Source organism: Pseudorca crassidens, chromosome 1 (genome assembly GCF_039906515.1).
Source record: "Pseudorca crassidens isolate mPseCra1 chromosome 1, mPseCra1.hap1, whole genome shotgun sequence".
Lineage (NCBI taxonomy): Eukaryota > Metazoa > Chordata > Mammalia > Artiodactyla > Delphinidae > Pseudorca > Pseudorca crassidens.
In genome coordinates, this window is record NC_090296.1 from 127945334 (window position 1) to 127962743 (window position 17410).

A 17410-nucleotide genomic window follows, 5' to 3' on the forward strand; every position below is an offset into this window, starting at 1 on the left:
TTTGCACGATGTCTGTGGCTTCCACTAGGGTCGAGTTGCCCCGTGGGCAGGAGGAGGGCACTGAGGAAGAATCTGTCCAGGGTTTGTGCGTTTCCTCGGGGTTCAGGGCAACCAACACTGCTGGGTGGGTGCTGACGAAACATGGCAGGGATGGTAGCCTAGCTTCGGCTGTGGGGTCCGAACCGTGGTCATGGTTGCTGAAGCCCACCACTTCCTGTGGTGGGCAGTCCCATGGTCTCACGGAAAGTGATTTCGCCTAGTTGGCGAGAATTGGCACATAGGCCGAATTTCGTTAGTCCCTTGAGTGGTGCCGGCCTGCATCTTGCCAGTAGCGTGCTGCAGGTCAGGGTCGGCCCGACCAGCGGAGGTTCTCCTGCCTCCGGGAGTGCTGGAAGTGGCCCCAAGTGCACATCAGATGTGCTACTAGCTGGGAGCATCTCCGGGTCCACGTATATGTCACACCCACGGCCGGGAGGCAAGTCTGGTTAGGTCTTTGTGCTTTGGTCAGAAGGCTTGGCTGTGGGAGAGCAGGAATCCATGGCCTATTTCAAAAGCTCCTGGGTTTCAGAATTCGCCTTCCCCCTCTTGAAGCTTGAAGGGTCTTTCTCCGTTCAGGGAGTGCGGTGTCCAAAGCCAGGGTGCTGTGTATCAACTGTGGCTTTTACGGTTCGTTGTCTCTGTAGAGGGCCTCAGGGACCCACGGAGACCAAGATGCAGATTCAGGGGAACACAAAGAAGCCCAGAAGTGCGTCCTCGTGAGCAGTTACAGTCACACACATGCACACGCGTCAACACACACATAGACCCTCTCATATACCGGCCAACGTACGTGCCTAACTTTCTGCAGTCGTGTTGTCAGACAAACATTCAGTTCTCGGTAAGGGTAGAGGTCCTTGGGAAGCAGGGTCCAGGCTCAGGCCCAGATAATCATTCACATGTATCACGTTCTCTGTTGTCCCTGGTCCAATTCTGAAGCCTGCGTGATTTATGTCCACTTCTGAGGTGCAGTTGCTGGGCAAGGGTGGCCGTATGGAAAGGCAAGAAGACTTTCGCGTTGTGTGATGACGGGAGGTGCTGAGAACTGGAAAAGTGAGGTGGGGGCAGGTTGCTAAGCATGGCCCGGATGACTCAGGAAGGTAGGCATTCACCCACCCTAAGATATGCCACTGGATATTAGATTTTCCTCAGACGGGCCCAGTGGCTTCAAGAGTAGATTGACTGTTGCTCTTGCAGAGTGGCCTGAGGGCTGTGGATTTCCCAGGGTTTTGGAGTACTACGAGGTTATGGCTCCTGTGCAGACTTGCATGGCATTCCCGGTTGTGTTCTGCATCGTCTCAGCAGTGCTTGGATCGATGATGACACCCTTGTATGCATTCCTTGGAAAATCTGAACAAAATGAGTGAGACACTCTACCTTCTCCTCATCGAATCTGAGGTCCACAACATTTGCTCTCTCAGGCGTATGGGACAGTGAGGAGAGAAGTAGGTAACCTGTGTAGAGTTGTGATCCCATTGCCAGAGGAATGACCGCTAAAGGGTGTCTTGCAGGATGTAGAGAACATAGACATGCTGAGGGCCAGCGTCCCCTGTTGACATGCATGCAAACACCACTCAGGGCTCCAGACTTGGAGGAGCTCCTGTCTGAGGGTCGACTGTGGCTGCCACTAAGCTGGGTCGTGTGTGAATATCAGGTCACTGCTGAAAGACCGTTGAGGGACTGTGAGGGGGCAGGCTCTCCTGCTGGTCTTCAGCGTCGGAGTGTGTGGTGGTGTAGGCCCAGTGAGCTTGCAGCTTGGGAAGGTGTGCTTTGGCCGGGATCACGCTTTGTGCATGAGGCTTTGGGGTTTAGCTCTGGAAGCCAAAATGAGCAAGCTTCCCTGGTTGGGGCCTGGAGCATCAGGTCAGGCCTGTGGCCCTCTCTGAAGTTTGGTTTGGCTCTTTGAAGTTCTTGAGTGCCCGGTGTGGCTGGAGTAGTGAGTGGGTGTGGACTGGGGTTGGGCTTTGGCGGAAGGGGCTGATGGATTAGGCCTAGGTAGGGCCCATGTCAGCTCTTGTATTGCAGCTCCTGGCACAGGTGTTGGCACAAAGTGGGCCATCGTGGAGTGGGGTTAATTTAAGCCTGCGTGGTGGCTGTTTCCTGGAGAGGAAGGTAAGGCATCATGAGGACATGTCCTGTGTGATGTCGTGGGATGAGCTGTCATTATTGGGGTGCAGGCGCTGGCCACGGCTTCCCAAGGATGTGTCCTGTCCGTGGTGGGTTGGCATCAGCTGCCTATGAAGGGGATGGGTTTGGCAGTTCAAGAGGATGGGGTGAGGTAGGTAACCTGCGGAGAGTTGTGATCCCATTGCTGGAGGAATGACGCCCAAAGGGTGTCTTGCAGGACATAGAGAAGATAGACATGCTGAGGAGTCTGTGCCGCTCTCCTTGAGGATAGGTGAGTTATGCGAATATGCCCTTTGGCCACATTGTTCCCTTGTTTGTGAATATGCAAAGCGAAAAGTTTTTCTCCCACAGGGCATGATGCGGCCGGCCCGTGAGGCACGCAGGACTTTCGAAGAGCCAGAGATTTATCTGGAGCAGTCTGTTGGCGGAATAGCGACACGGGCACTGTTGCGATGCCGGGTGCGCTGCCGCAGACAGGCACTGTGCCCTTTGAAGCTTCCAGGTCCCCTTGGGTGGCAGAGGTCTTCCGTTGGCAATCTGTCTGTGGTTCTCGAGGGCAGTGCCTTTGATCTCTGTGAGGTTCTCGGTAGTGTTGCTGTGGCAGTGGAGAAGTGCCAGGATCCGTGGGGTAGGGTCAGTGTCATCAAAGCGGACATGCTTGTGATCTGTCATCGCAGGTGTACAGTGTCTCCCTGTTTGCACTATGTCTGTGGCTTCCAGTAGGGCCGAGTTGCCCCGTGGGCAGGAGGAGGCCACGGAGGACGAGGCTGGCAAGGATTTGTGCGTTTCCTCAGGGTTCAGGGCCGCCAACCCTCCTGGGTGGTTGCTGGTGAAACATGGCAGGGATGGTAGCCTAGTTTCGGCTGTGGGGTCTGAACTTGGGTCATGGTTGCTGAAGCCCACCACTTCCTGTGGTGGGCATTCCTATGGGCCCACAGAAAGTGATTTGGCCTAGTTGGCGAGAATAGGCACATAGGCCAAATTTCGTTACCTCTCGAGTGGTGCCGGGCTGCATGTTGCCTGTAGCCTGCCGCAGGTCAGGGTCGGCCCGACCAGCGGAGGTTGTCTTGCCTCCGGGAGTGCTGGAAGTGGCCCCAAGCGCACATCAGATGTGCTACTAGCTGGCAGGTTCTCCGGGTCCACATATATGTCACACGCACGGCCGGGAGGCAAGTCTGGTTAGCTCATTGTGCTTTGGTCAGAAGGTTTGGTTGTGGGAGAGCGGGAATCCACGGCCTCCTTCAACAGCCTCCGCGTTTCAGAGTTCGCATTCAGCCTCTTGAAGCTTGAAGGGGTCTTTCTTCATTCGGGGGGGCGGTGTCCAAAGGCAGCGTGCTGTGTATAAACTGTGGCTTGTACGATTCGGTGTCTCTGCAGAGGGCCTCAGGGACCCACGGAGACCAAGATGCAGATTCAGAGGAACACAAAGAAGCCCAGAAGCGCGTCCTCGTGCGCAGTTACGGTCACACACGCGCTCACGCGTGAACACACACATAGACCCTCTCACATACCGGCCAACGTACGTGCCTAACTTTCTGCAGTCGTGCTGTCAGACAAACATTGAGTTCTCAGTAAGGGTAGAGGTCCTTGGGAAGCAGGGTCCGGGCTCAAGCCCAGGTAAACATTCGCATGAATCCCGTTCTCTGAGGACCCCGGTCCAATGCTGAAGCCTGCGTGATTTATGTCCACTTCTCAGGTGCAGTTGCTGGGCAGGGGTGGCCGTCAGGAAAGGCAAGAAGACTTTCGCATTGTGTGATGACTGGAGGTGCTCAGGAGAACTGGAAAAGTGAGGTGGGGGCATGTTGGTAAGCATGGTCCCGGATGACTCAGGAAGGTAGGCGTTCACCCACCCTAAGATGTGCCACTGGATATTAGGTTTTCCTCAGACGGGCCCAGTGGCTTCAAGAGTAGATTGACTGTTGCCCTTGCAGAGTGGCCTGAGGGCTGTGGATTCCCCAGGGTTTTGGAGTACTACGAGGTCATGGCTCCTCTGCAGACCCGCATGCATGCCCGGATGTGTTCTGCTGCGTCCCAGCACGTGCTTGGATCGATGATGACACCCTTGTATGCATTCCTTGGAAAATCTGAACAAAATGAGTGAGAACACTCTACCGTCTCCTCATCGAGTCTGAGGTCCAGCACGTTTCCTCTCTCGGGTGTACGGACAGTGAGGAGCGAGGTAGGTAACCTGCGTAGATTTGTGATCCCATTGCCGGAGGAATGACGCCCAAAGGGTGTCTTGCAGGATGTAGAGAAGATAGACATGCTGAGGCGTCTGTGCCGCTCTCCTTGAGGATAGGTGAGTTATGCGAACATGCCCTTTGGCCACTTTGTTCCCTTGTTTGGGAATGTGCAAAGCGAAAAGTTGTTCTCCCACAGGGCATGATGCGTCCGGCCCGTGAGGCACGCAGGGACTTTCGAAGGGCCAGAGATTTACCTGGAGTGGTGTGTTGGCGGAACAGCGACGCGGGCACTGTTGCGATGCCGGGTGCGCTGCCGCAGACAGGCACTGTGCCCTTTGAAGCTTCCAGGTCCCCTTGGGTGGCAGAGGTCTTCCGTTGGCAATCTGTCTGTTTTTCTCGGGGACAGTGCCTTTGATCTGTGTGAGGTTATCGGTAGTGTCGCTGTGGCAGTGGAGAAGTGCCATGATCCGTGGGGTGGGATCGGCGTCATTAAAGCAGACATGTATGCACTCTGTGTTCCTTGGAGTACAATGACCCCCTGTTCACAAGGTGTCTGCGACTTCACGTAAGGGCAAGTCACTCTGCGCGCAGGAGGAGGTCACTTAGGATGAGGCTGTCAAGTATTCTATCGTTTCCTCTGGGTTCAGGGCCGTGAAACCTGCCGGATGGGCGCTGGCAAGACGTGCTCGGGAAGATGACCTAGGTTCCCCCGTGGGGTTCCAGCCTGGGTCCTGGTTGGTACAATACACCATTTCCCGTGATGGACATTCCCACGAGTCCTCATTACGTGATTTGGTCTAGTTGGCGAGAATTGGCATTTGGACTGTGTTTCGTTAGCCCTTTGAGTGATGCTAAGCTGCCCTTGCCTGTAGCCAGCTGCAGGTCGGTGTTTACCTGCCCATCGGAGACTCCCTTGCTTCTGGAAGCACTGGTTGTGGCCCCAAGTCCACATTAGGTGTGGACTATTAGCTGGCAGGATCTCCATGTCCACATACATGTGACATCCACTGCCTGGAGGCAGGTGTTTTCCAGTCTTTGTGCTTTGGTCAGAAGCGTGGCTATGGGAGAGCGGGAGTCTGTGGCCTATTGCAACAGCTCCTGTCGGTCAAAGTTCGCATGCGGCCTCCTGCAGCTGACAGGGGTCTTTCTCATTTCTGTTGGGGATCCAACCAGGGTGTTGTGTATAAACTCTGGTGTTTACTGTTGGAAGCCTCTGCAGAGGGCCACAGGGACACACAGAGAGCAAGATGCGTATTCAGGGGCACACACAGTAACCCACAAGCGCGTCCTCGTGCGCAGACGACGTCACGAATACACACATACAGCGTCTCACACACAGGTCAGTGTACGTGTCTAACTTCCTGCAGACATGCTGTGAGACACAAATCAATACTCGGTAAGGGATAGAGGTCCTTGGGAAGCAGGTTCAGAGCTGAAGCCCAAGTAAATATTCACATGGATCATGTTCTCTGAGGACCCCGGTCCACTTCTGAAGCCTCGGTGATTTGTGTCCACTCCTCAGGTGCAGTTGCTCGGCAAGGCTGGCTGGCGGCAAAAACAAGAAGACTTTCATATGGTCTGATGACTGGACGTGCCAAGGACAACTGGAAAAAGTGAGGCGGGCACATGTTACCGAGCGTGGTTCTGGATAACTCAGGATGGTAGGCATTCACTCACACTAAGATGTGCCATTGGACATTAGGTTTTCCTCAGATGGGCCCAATGGCTGCAAGAGTGGATTGATTTTTGCTTTTGCTGAGTGGCCTGAAGACTGTGGATTCCCCAGGCTGTTGCAGTACTCCAGGGTCATGGCTCCTCTGCAGAGTACTGCGGCCTGTCTAGTTACATTCTGCAGCTTCCCAGCATGTGTTTGGATCGATGATGACACCCTTGTATGCATTCCTTGGAAAATCTGAACAAAATGAGTGAGAACACTCTACCATCTCATCGAAACTGAGGTCCAGCACGTTTCCTCTCTCGGTGGTAAGGCACAGATAATCTGAACAAATTGGAAGATCTGAACAAAATGAGTGAGAACACTCTACCGTCTCTTCATAGAATCTGAGGTCCAATACATTTCCTGTCTCGGGGGTAGGGCACCATTAGGAGTGAGGGCCATCGTCCCCTCGTGACACGCATGCAAACACCATCCAGGGCTCCAGCATTGGAGGAGCTCCTGTTTGAGGGTGGACCATGTCTGCACATAAGCTGGGTCATCTGTGAATCCCATGTCCCTGCTGAAAGGCCGTTGAAGGAATGCGAGGTGGCAGTCTCACCTGCTGGTCTTCAGAGTCAAACTGTATGCTGGTGTAGGCCCAGTGAGCTTGCAGCTTGGGAGGTGTGTTTTGGACAGGATCACACTTTGTGCATGACGCTTCGGAGGATGCTTCTGGAATCCAAAATGAGTAAGCTTCCCTTGTTGGAGCCTGGAGCCTCCGGCCAGGCCTGTGGCTCTCCCTGTTGTTGTGTTTCACACAGTGAAGTTCTTGAGTGCCTGGTGGGCCTGGAGCAGTGGGTTGGTTTGGGCTGGTGATTGGCATCGGCGGAAGGGGCCTGATGGATTAGGCCTGGGTGTTGCCATTGTCAGCTCCTCTACTCCAATTCCCGACACAGTGTTGACGTCAAGTTGGTCATCATGGTGTGGAGTGAGGACCGAGTGCTGTATATAAGCCTGCGTGGTGGCTGATGGACAGGACATAACAGTAAGGCATGATGAGGAGAGGTCCTGTGTGATGTTGTGGCATGGGCTGTCATCACTGGGTTGCGGGCACTGGCCTCGGCTTACCAAGGATGTGTCATGTTCATGATGGGCTGGCATCAGCTGTGTATGGAGGGGATGGCTTTGCCCGCTCATGTGGATGCCGTCAGGTCGGTAATCTGCAGGAGTTGTGATCTCGTTGCTGGAGGAATGACGATGAAAGGGTGTCCTGCGGGATGTAGAGAAGATAGACATGCTGAGGCATCAGTGCCGGTCTCCTTGGAGGAAGGTGTGTTATGCGAACATGCCCTTTGGCCACTTTGTTCCCTCGTATGAGAATGTGCAAAGCGAAAGTGTTTCTCCCAGAGGGCATGATGCGGCCGGTCCATGTGGCCTGCAAGCCTTTCAAAGAGACGGAGGTATTTCTGGAGCAGTTCATTGGTGGGGCAGAGATGGGGGCACAGGTGCTATGTCAGGTGCGCTGCCGCAGACAGGCACTGTGCCCTTTGAAGCTTCCAGGTCCCCTCGCACGGCAGAGGTCTTCCATTGGAAGTCTGTCTGTGGTTCTCGGGGACAGTGCCTTTGATCTCTGTGAGGTTCTCGGTAGTGTCGCTGTGGCAGTGGAGAAGTGCCAGGATCCGTGGGGTAGGGTCAGTGTCATCAAAGCAGACATGCTTGCGTTCTGTAATCCCTGGTGTAGAGTGTCCCCGTGTTTGCATGATGTCTGTGGCTTCCAGTAGTTTCGGGTTGCCCTGTGGGCAGGAAGAGGTCACATAGGACGTGGCTGTCAAGCATTTGAGTGATTCCTCTGGGTTCATGGACGCGAAACCTGCCGGCTGCGTGTGGCAAGTCATGGCCGGGAAGGGGGTCTAGTTTCCGCTGTGCTGTTTGAACGTGGATTATGGTTGCTGAAGCCCACCACTTCCTGTGGTGGGTATTCCCAGGGGTCCACGAAAAGTGATTTGTGCCAGTTGGTGAGAATTGGCAGTTGGACCGAGTTTCGTTAGCCCCTTGAGAAGTGCCAGGCTGCTTTTGACCTGCAGCCAGCTGTAGATCGGTGTCCACCCGACCATAGGAGGTTCCCTTGCTTCCGGAATTTCTGGGAGGGACCCCAAGTGCACATCAGATGTGCTACTAGCTGGCAGGTTCTTCAGGTCCACGTACATGTGGCACCCATGGCCGGGAGGCAAGTCTGGTTAGGTCTTTGTTCTTTGACCAGAATGCTTGGCTGTGGGAGAGCGGTAGTCCATGGCCTATTTCAACAGCCCCTGTGGCTCAAAGTTTGAATTCAGCCTCTTGGAGCTGATAGGCGTCTTTCTTCATTCAGTGGTGGGGGGGGGGGTCCAAAGCCAAGGCACTGTGTATAAACTTTGGCTTTTAGTGTTCAAAGTCTCTGCAGAGGACCACAGGGACACACGGAGACCAAAATGTGGATTCAGAGGCACAAAAAATAGTCCACAAGTGCGTCCTCGTGCGCAGTGCCAGTCACACATGTGCCCATGCGTGAACACACACATACACCCTCTCACCCACCAGCCAACATACCTGCCTAACTTGCTGCAGTCGTACTGTCAGACACGCATTGAGATCTCGGTAAGGGTAGAGGTCCTTGGGAAGCAGGGTCGAGGCTCCAGCCCAGGTAAAATTTCGCATGAATCATGGTCTCTGAGGACCCCGGTCCAATTCTGAAGCCTGCGTGATTTATGTGCACTTCTAAGGTGCAGTTGCTGGGCAGGGGTGGCCGTCAGGAAAGGCAAGAAGACTTTCGCATTGCCTGATGACTGAATATGCTAAGGAGAACTGTAAATATTAGGCAGGCACATGTTGCCAAATGAGTCCATGTATAACTCAGGTAGGTAGGCATTCACCCACCCAAGATATGCCTTTGGATATTAGGTTTTCCTTATTCGGGCCCAGTGGCTGCAAGAGTGGATTGACTTTTGCTCTTTCTGATTGGCCTCAGGGCTGTAGATTCGCCTGGGTTTGGAGTACTACGAGGTCATGGCTCCTCTGCAGACCCGCATGGCATGACTGGTTGTGTTCTGCAGCATCCCAGCATGTGCTTGGATCGATGATGACACCCTTGTATGCATTCCTTGGAAAATCTGAACAAAATGAGTGAGAACACTACCATCTCCTCATCGAATCTGAGGTCCAGCACATTTCCTCTCTCAGGGGTAGGGGACAGTGAGGAGTGAGCGCCAGCATCCCCTGCTGACATGCATGCAAACACCACCCAGGGCTCTAGCATTGGAGGGGCTCCTGTCTGAGGGTCGAACATGTCTGTACATAAGCTGGGTCATCTTATCAATCCCAGGTCCCTGCTGAAAGGCCATTGAGTGAATGCAAAGGGACAGTCTCTCCTGCTGGTCTTCAGAGTCAGAGTGTGTGCTGGTGTACGCCCAGTGAGCTTGTAGTTTGGATAGGTGCGTTTTGGCCAAGATCACACTTTGTGCATGCCACATCAGGGGTTGATTCTGGAATCCAAAATGAGCAAGCTTCCCTGGTTGGAGCCTGGAGCCTCAGGCCAGGCCTGTGGGCTTCCCTGTTGTTGCGTTTGCACGGTGCAGTTCTTGAGTGCCTGGTGGGGCTGGAGCAGTGAGCGGGGATGGGCTGGAGTTGGGCACTGGTGGAAGGGGGCTGATGGAGTAGGCCTCTGAGCTACCCATTTCAGCTCCTCTGCTGAAGCTGCCGGCACACTTTTTGCGCTAAGTGGATCATTGTGGAGTAGGGTAAGGATCAAGTACTGCATTTAAGCCTGCGTAGTGGCTGATGGCCTGGACAGGAAGGTAAGGGATGATGAGGACATGTCCTCTGTGATGTCGTGGGATGGGCTGTCATTATTGGGTTGCACACGCTGGCCACGGCTTCCCAAGGATGTGTCCTGTCCATGATGGGTTGGCATCAGCTGCCTATGAAGGGGATGGCTTTGGCAGTTCATGTGGATGCGTTGAGGTAGGTAACCTGTGTACAGTTGTGATCCTGTTGCCAGAGGAATGACGCCCTCAGGGTGTCCTGTGGGACGTCGACAAGACCGACATGCTGAGGCTTCTGTGCCAGCCTCCTTGGGGGTAGGCGAGTTATGCGAACATGCCATTTGGCCGCTTTGTTCACTCGTTTGGGAATGTGCAAAGCGAAACTGTTTCTCCCGGAGAGCATAATGCAGCCAGCTCGTGTGGCATGCAGGCCTTTCGAAGAGCCAGAGGTTTATCCGGAGCAGTCCATTAGCGGGGCAGCGATGGGGGCACTGTTGTGATGCCAGGTGCACTGCGGTGGACAGCCACTCTGCCCTTTGAAGCTTCCAGGTCCCCTCTTGTCGCAGAGGTCTTCTTTTGAAAATCTGTCTGTCCTCCTCAACGACAGTGCCTTTGATCACTGTTAGTTCCTCGGTAGTGTCGCTGTGGCAGTGGAGAAGTGCCAGGATGCATGGGGTGGAGTGGACATCATCAAAGCAAACATGCTTGTGGTCTGTCTTCCCTGGTGTTCAGTATCCCCGTGTTTGAATGATGTCTGTGACTTCCCGTATGGTCGAGTCGCCCTGCAGGCAGGAGGAGGGCACTTAGGCCGAGGCTGTCAAGGGTTTGAGCGTTTCCTCAGGAGTCCGGGCCTCAAACCCTGCTGGCTGGGAGCTGGCCGAAACGTGGCCGGGAATGTGGCCTAGTTTCTGCCTTGGGGTTCCAACTTGGGTCATGGTTGCTGAAGCTCACCAATTCCCGTGGTGGGTATTCCCACAGGGTCACGGAAAGTGATTTGGCCTAATTGGCGAGAAGTGGCACTTGTTCCGATGTTCATTAGCCCCGTGAGAGCTGCCAGGTTGCATCTTGCCTGTAGGCAGCTGCAGGTCAGTGTTGGCCTTTCCATGAGAGGTTTCCTTGCTTCTGGAAGCGCTGGGAGTGACCCCAATTGCACATCAGATCTTCTCGTAGCTGGCAGGGTCTCCAGGTCCACATATATGTAACACCCATGGCCGGGAGGCAGGTCTCGTCCAGTCTTTGTGCTTTGTTCAGAAGGCGTGGCTGTGGGAATGCAGGAGTCCGTGGCCTATTTCAATAGCCCCTGGGGGTCAAAATTCGCCTGCGGCCTCTTGAAGGTGATAGAGGTTTTTCTCCATTCAGTTGTAGGGTCCAAAGCTAGTGTTCCTCATATAAACTTTGGCCTATTACTGTTCACAGTCCCTGCAGAGGGCCACAGGGACAGACAGAGACCAAGACGCGGATTCAGAGGCTCTCACCAAAACCCACCAGCCCGTCCTTATGCGCAGTCACAGAAAGACACATGCACATACGTGAACACACACAAACACCGTCTCACACACAGGCCAACATACGTGCCTGAGTTCCTGCAATTGTGCTGTCAGACATGCATTCTGTTCTCAGTAAGGGATAGAGGTCCTTGGGAAGCAGGTTCAGGCATCACACCCAGGTTAATATTCATACATATCATGTTTTCTGAGCACCCCGGTCCAATTCTGAAGCCTTTGTGGTTTCTGTCCACTTCTCTGGTGAAGTTGCTGGGCAAGGCTGGCCGTTGGCATAGAGAAGACGACCTTCGCATGGTCTGATGACTGGATGTGCTAAGGAGAAATGGAAAAAGTGAGGCAGGGGCATGTTGCTGACCGTGGCTGTGGATAACTCAGGACAGTAGGGAATCAACCACCCCAAGATGTGCCAATGGATATTAGGGTTTCCTGAGATGGGCCCAGTGGCTGCAATAGTGGATTGCCTGTTACTCTTGCTGAGTGCCCTGAGGGCTGTGGATTCCCCAGGCTTTTCGAATACTCCGGGGTCATGGCTCCTTTGCAGAGCCAAGTGGCCTGCCCTGTTGTGTTGAGCACTGTCCCAGTATGTGCTTGGATTGAAGATGACACCCTTGTATGCATTCCTTGGAAAATCTGAATTAAATGAGTGAGAACGCTCCACCGTCTCCTCATCGAAACTGAGGTCCAGCACATTTCCTCCCTTGGGGGTAGGGTACAGTTGGGAGTGGAGGCCAGCGTCCCCTTTTTGACATGCATGCAAACACCACCCATGGTGCCAGCATTTGAGGGGCTCCTGTCTGAAGGTTGACCGTGTCTGCACCTTACCTGAATCGTCTATGAATCCCAGGTCCTTGGTGAAAGGCCAATGACGGATTACAAGGCGGCACGCTGTCTTGCTGGTTTTAGGTGTCATACCGTGTACAGGTCCAGGCCCAGTGAGCCTGCGGCTTGGAGAGTTGTGTTTTGGCCATGTTTCCTCTTTGGTCGTGGCACTTTGTGGGGTGTTTGGAAGCCAAAATGAGCCACCTTCTCTTGTTGTGGCCTGGAGCCCCAGGCCAGGCATATGGCCCTCCCTGTTGTTGCCTTTGCCGCGATGAGTTTCTTGAGTGCCCAGTGGGGCTGGAGCAGTGGGCAGGGGTGGGCTGGCGCTGGGTGTCGGAGGAAGGGGGCTGACGGATTAGGCCTCGGTGTTGCCCTTGTCAGCTCGTGTACTGCAACTCTCAGCACAGTGTTGGTGCCAAGTGGGTCATCGTGTAGTTGAGTGAGGACCGAGTGCTGCATTTAAGCCTGCATGGTGGCTGATGACCTGGACAGGAAGGTAAGGCATGATGAGGACAGGTCCTGTGTGATGTCATGGGATGGGCTGTCATCATTGGGTTGCAGGTGGTCGCCTCAGCTTCCCTGGTATGTCCCTGAACCGTGAGGGTTGCCATCAGCTGCCTAGGGAGGAGAGGGCTTTTGCGGTCCAAGTGGATGTGTTGTGATTGGTGACCTGTGTCGACCGGGGACCCCTTGCCTGAGGAATGACACCCAAATGGTTTATTGCGGTGGGTAGAAGAGATCCACTTGCTGAGGAGTTGGGGCTGGCCTCCCTAGGGGGAAGTGAGTTATGCAAACATGCCCTTTGGCCCCTTTGTTCCCTAGTTATGGAATGTGCAAGGCGAAAGTGTTTCTCCCAAAGGGCATGACACGGCCTGCCCAGGTAGCACGCAAGCCTTTCACAGGGCCAGAGGTTTATCTGTGGAAAACTGTGGGTGTGGCAGAGATGGGGGCGATATTGCGATGCCATGCACGCTGCCATGGATAGCCAGTTGTGCTCTTTCAGGGTTTCAGTTCCCCTCCCGTGGCAGAGGTCCTCCATTTGAAGTCTTTCTGTGATCCTCGTGGATGGCACCTTGGATCTCTGTGAGGTCCTTGTTGGTGTTGGTGTGATGCTGACGAGATTACAGAATGTATGGCGTGGGTTCGACCTCATCAAAGCCGACATGCTTGCTGTCTGTCTTCCGTGGTGCTCAGTGTCTCCCATGTTAGCATGGTGTCTGTGGCTTCTTGTTGTGTCCAATCGCCCTGTGGGCAGGAGGAGGGCACGTGGGACAAGGATATCCAGCATCTGAGCATTTCCTCAGGGACCAGAGCCACGAATTCTGCCAGTTGTTTAGCTGGCCAGAACCTGGCCAGGAAGGTGGCCTAGTTTCCTTGTGCAGTTCGACCCTGCATAATGGTGGCTGAAGACCAACACTTCCCATGATAGGCATGCCTGCGGGTCCATGGAAAGTGATTTGGCATAGTTGGCCTTAAGTGGAACCTGGTCTTAAGTCCTTTGGCCCCTTGAGAGGAAGAGGGGCTGCATCTTGCCTGTAGCCAGCTGCAAGGCAGTGTTGGCCTGCCCGTGGGAGGTTCCCTTCTTCGCAGAGGTGCTGGGAGTGGCCAGCAAGTGCACATCAGATGTGCTAGGGTAGCTGGCAGGGTCTCCAGGTTTATGTAGATGTCACACCCACAGCCAGGAGGCCAGGCTGGTCTCATCAAGTCTGTGTGCTTTGGTCAGAAGACGGTGCTGTTGGAGAGCAGGAGTCCATTGCTTATTTCAACATCTCTGGGGTCAAAGTTCGCATGCGGTCTCTTGAAGGTAGCAGGGGTCTTTCAACGTTCTGTGACAGGGCCCGAGGCCATGGCTCTGTGTATAAGTTGTTGCTTTTCCTGTTTGAGGCCTTTACAGAGGGGTACAGGGACACACAGAGGTCCCGACGTGGGTACAGAGGCACACACAGAAACCCGCAAGTGAGTCCTCGTGCGCAGTCACAGTCACACACACGTGCAGGTGTGTGCGTGTACACATATACCCTCACACTCGCGGGCCCACCTACATGCCTACATTCTTTCAGTCGTGCTGTCAGACACGCATTCACTCCTCCATAAGGGATTGAGGTACTTGGGAAGCAGGTGCAGAGCTTATCCCCAGGTAAATGTTGGCATGAATAGTGTTCTCTGAGTATGCTGGTCCAATTCTGAAGCCTGTGTGATTTCTGTCCACTTCTTAGGTGCAGTTGCTGGGCAAGGCTGGCCATTGGCTAAGACAAGAAGACCTTCACGTGGTCTGATGACTGGAGGTGCAAGGGAGACCTAGAAGAAATGGGGCAGCCCAGGGTGCCGAGCATGGCTGTGGGTCACTGAGGACAGTAGGTATTCTCCCACTCCAAGATGTGCCATTCGATATTAGGGTTTCCTTGGGTGGTCCCAGCGGTTGCAAGCATGGATTGACTGATCTTAATGCTGAGAGGCCTGGGTAGTGGGGATTCCCCAGGCTCTGGAGCTCTCCGAGGTCACTGGGTTCTCTACAGACCCATACAGATTCACTGATCTTAATGCTGAGAGGCCTGCCCTTTGGGTTCTGCAGCATCCCAGCACATGCTCGGAACAATGATGTCTTCCTCATATGCATTCCTTGGAAGATCTACAGGAAATGATTGTGAACACCCTACCGTCTCCTTAGTGAAACTGAGGTCCACTCCGTGGCTTCCAGAGGGAATGTAAGGAGAGTGTCATGTTGCAATTGCTGCCTTGGATATCCGCAGTCACATTGTGTGAGTTTAGTTGGCGGGATTCTTGTGGGGAGAAGAACCATTGGGAAAGAGCCTGAGATGCACATCCATGGTGGAAGGCTAGGGAGAGCATGTCATCTCTGGGCACCCAAGTTTAATCAAGCTTCTGTGGTGAGGGTTGGCTCTGGAACCTTGCCGTGAGATGTTTTTATCTGGGGAGAAAGAGAAAGGCAAGGCAAGTGGGAAATAAACGTGACATGGTTGGCTAAGCCCAACCATGGGTGGACTGGTGGGCGGATAGATTGACAATGGGCATAGGGTTCCTGGAACTCCTTTGGGATGCCTTCAGGTGCATTTGAAGGCATGTATAGGGAAGGATTATGGGTGCACGTTCATGAACCATCCCGCCCTTGGCCTCTCCTTTGTCGATTTGCATCATGGCGGGTCCCTGTGCCAGGTAGTATTTGCCTTTGTGGCACAGTATGGTGTCTTCGCAAGAGGGCCAATTTGGAGGCCATGGGGTTTTTTGACCCTGTCTGGCCACGTTCACCCTATGTTGAAAATCTGAAGGTGTTCCTCAGGACTCCCCAGCGTCATTTCTGTACCCAGCCCACACACTGTTCCCTGAGGATTAGAGCTCTTCCCGGAGGTCTTTGGGTGCAACCCAGAAACAAGGGATTCGGCTTTCAAGGAGAGCCTGCAGGTTTAAGGGCAGAAGAGTTTTGTGGCACTGGGATCATTTTGTCCTGTCACCCACTGGTGGGCGGACCTGTGGTCTCCGGTGTGCCTGGCCTCAGGCCAGAGAAGTCATGCCGTTTCAAGAGTCCGGGCTGCTGGCTGCATTTTCTTATTGCATGGCTCTGGCTGACACATTTGTTCTGGAGGACCTGGATCTCAAGCTTTCTCCGAAGTTGTGGCACTGATGGGCCCAGCATGCGAAAATGCAAGGCGCCAAGTGAAGTAAGCCAGTTGCAGCAAGGGTCTTGTCCCGCAACTTTGGGCATCGAAATGGCTCTGATGCCATTTGCTTTCCATATGGTCCAAGTAAAGGGGCTCTGGCTTGGCGACAGGCCAGGAAGAATGCCAGTTGGTGAGTCCCATTGGTCAGTCCAGGAGTGCCTCGGGTGCCCTTTGTTGTGGGGCCCAGCGAGCCGCTTTTGAAGGAGGTCATCACTTTTGGCCAAGGGCCATTCCCTTCTGGAAAGTAACTGGGACCGCATTTCCCCTTGATTGTGAGTCCATTGTGAGGAAGCGTATGTGCCAAGAGTGGGTGTGTTTCCCTGGAGGGCAGTGGGTCTTAGGCTGAGGGGACCCAGTTCCCCTGAGGGTGTCTCAGGGGTTTAGGATGACATCATTATGCTTTGTCGGTGGGGAGGGCACCCAGGATGGGAATTACAAGGCTCGAGACCAGGGGGTTGATGGACTACAGCGCACATTGTCCTGATGGACGCCTGCTCTGAAGGCATCCATGCCCCGATGCTTTCATGTTTGGCTGCTGACACACAGACAAAATGGGCAGCAAATTAAACATAGAGGCGACATAGAGCTTACATGTCTGGGTGGTATCACCCTGTCCCTCCGTGCGCCTGTGCACCCATGTACCATCCTCAAGCATCCGTGTTTTCTATCACTCCGAACCAGGTGGAGTGCCAGGGAAGAAAGGCTAGTGGCAGCGTGTGACCCTCTGCATATTCTGTAATACCCAGCAAGTCAAGGAAGACATGGCAAGGCGAGGCGAGGCGAGGCAAGGCGAGGTGAGGCGAGGGGGTCTCAGATGCATGTTGGCATGCAGTCCGTGAGGTTACTGGTGGAACACTCATTGTGGTAAACTGCACTTCTTTACAAAACATAGATGTTTGCCCACGGTACTTTTGCATCGGGGCTGCACCATAATCTTCTGGGGTTTTCTCAGGGAGCACAAGCTCCGATGCTCTGAGACTTGGCTGCAATTCCTGCCCCACGTCTCAGTTCTGGGCACTCCTGAAGGCTGACAAGATTGAGTTCGCTGGCCATCCTGCGGTGGAAGCTGTGACTTTGCACATCCAGCCTTTGAGCAGGTGCTTGGATTGATGATTACTCCCACAAATGCATTCCTTGGAAATCTGAACAAAATGAGTGAGCAATCCCTACCGTCTCCTCATCAGAACCGAGGTCCAGCACTTGCCTCCCAAAGGGAAAGTAAGGAGAAGTTCATGTTTCATTTGCTGCATTGGGCGTCCACAGACACCTTGCTCATGCTGAGGGTGGCGGCATTCTCGTGGGGAGAAGAGCCATTGGGAAAGGTGCCTGGGATACACATCCAAGTGGGAAGGCTAGGGACAGCGTGCTGTCTCGGTGTGCTTGAGTCTAGCCAGGATTGTTGTCCCCTGCCTCAGTTGAGCGCGCAGGTGCCAGAGGAAGTGTGAGCTTGTGGCGGGCCTTGGGCCTGCCATTGAGTTCTACAGGCCTTCCCCGCCCCCCAGTCGTTGCTTTGTTCCCTCAAGGAAACAGGTGTCTCTACACTCAGGGTCAGAGCAGGAGTCCTAGCCTAGGCCAGGCTTCTTTGTCATGGTCTGCTTGGGATATGTGA

General features: G+C 54.1%; 1 long non-coding RNA gene and 7 other non-coding genes across 8 annotated transcripts in view; all 8 read left to right on the forward strand.

Annotated features, from left to right (window-relative positions):
• The window catches only part of LOC137232892 (uncharacterized), a 54580-nt gene extending 39601 nt beyond the window's left edge, over positions 1 to 14979 (forward strand). Inside the window, exons 11-17 of the long non-coding RNA XR_010947236.1 lie at positions 2304 to 2622; positions 3541 to 3682; positions 3860 to 4462; positions 4543 to 4651; positions 5869 to 6329; positions 14341 to 14478; positions 14697 to 14979. This is a non-coding gene — a long non-coding RNA (uncharacterized lncRNA). The remainder of the gene's footprint in view (positions 1 to 2303; positions 2623 to 3540; positions 3683 to 3859; positions 4463 to 4542; positions 4652 to 5868; positions 6330 to 14340; positions 14479 to 14696) is intronic.
• LOC137207610 (small nucleolar RNA SNORD116) lies at positions 1347 to 1438 on the forward strand. Its single transcript, XR_010935179.1, has one exon. It is a non-coding gene; the product is annotated as a small nucleolar RNA SNORD116 (small nucleolar RNA).
• Positions 4208 to 4300, forward strand: LOC137207489 (small nucleolar RNA SNORD116). The gene has a single exon (XR_010935118.1). It is a non-coding gene; the product is annotated as a small nucleolar RNA SNORD116 (small nucleolar RNA).
• On the forward strand, positions 6219 to 6308 carry LOC137207583 (small nucleolar RNA SNORD116). The gene has a single exon (XR_010935164.1). It is a non-coding gene; the product is annotated as a small nucleolar RNA SNORD116 (small nucleolar RNA).
• LOC137207603 (small nucleolar RNA SNORD116) lies at positions 9110 to 9200 on the forward strand. Its single transcript, XR_010935177.1, has one exon. It is a non-coding gene; the product is annotated as a small nucleolar RNA SNORD116 (small nucleolar RNA).
• LOC137207636 (small nucleolar RNA SNORD116) lies at positions 11896 to 11988 on the forward strand. The gene has a single exon (XR_010935190.1). It is a non-coding gene; the product is annotated as a small nucleolar RNA SNORD116 (small nucleolar RNA).
• Positions 14714 to 14806, forward strand: LOC137207649 (small nucleolar RNA SNORD116). Its single transcript, XR_010935197.1, has one exon. It is a non-coding gene; the product is annotated as a small nucleolar RNA SNORD116 (small nucleolar RNA).
• A 1925-nt stretch (positions 14980 to 16904) lies between the features above and the next one.
• Positions 16905 to 16996, forward strand: LOC137207499 (small nucleolar RNA SNORD116). The gene has a single exon (XR_010935120.1). It is a non-coding gene; the product is annotated as a small nucleolar RNA SNORD116 (small nucleolar RNA).
• The last annotated feature ends 414 nt before the right edge of the window (positions 16997 to 17410 follow it).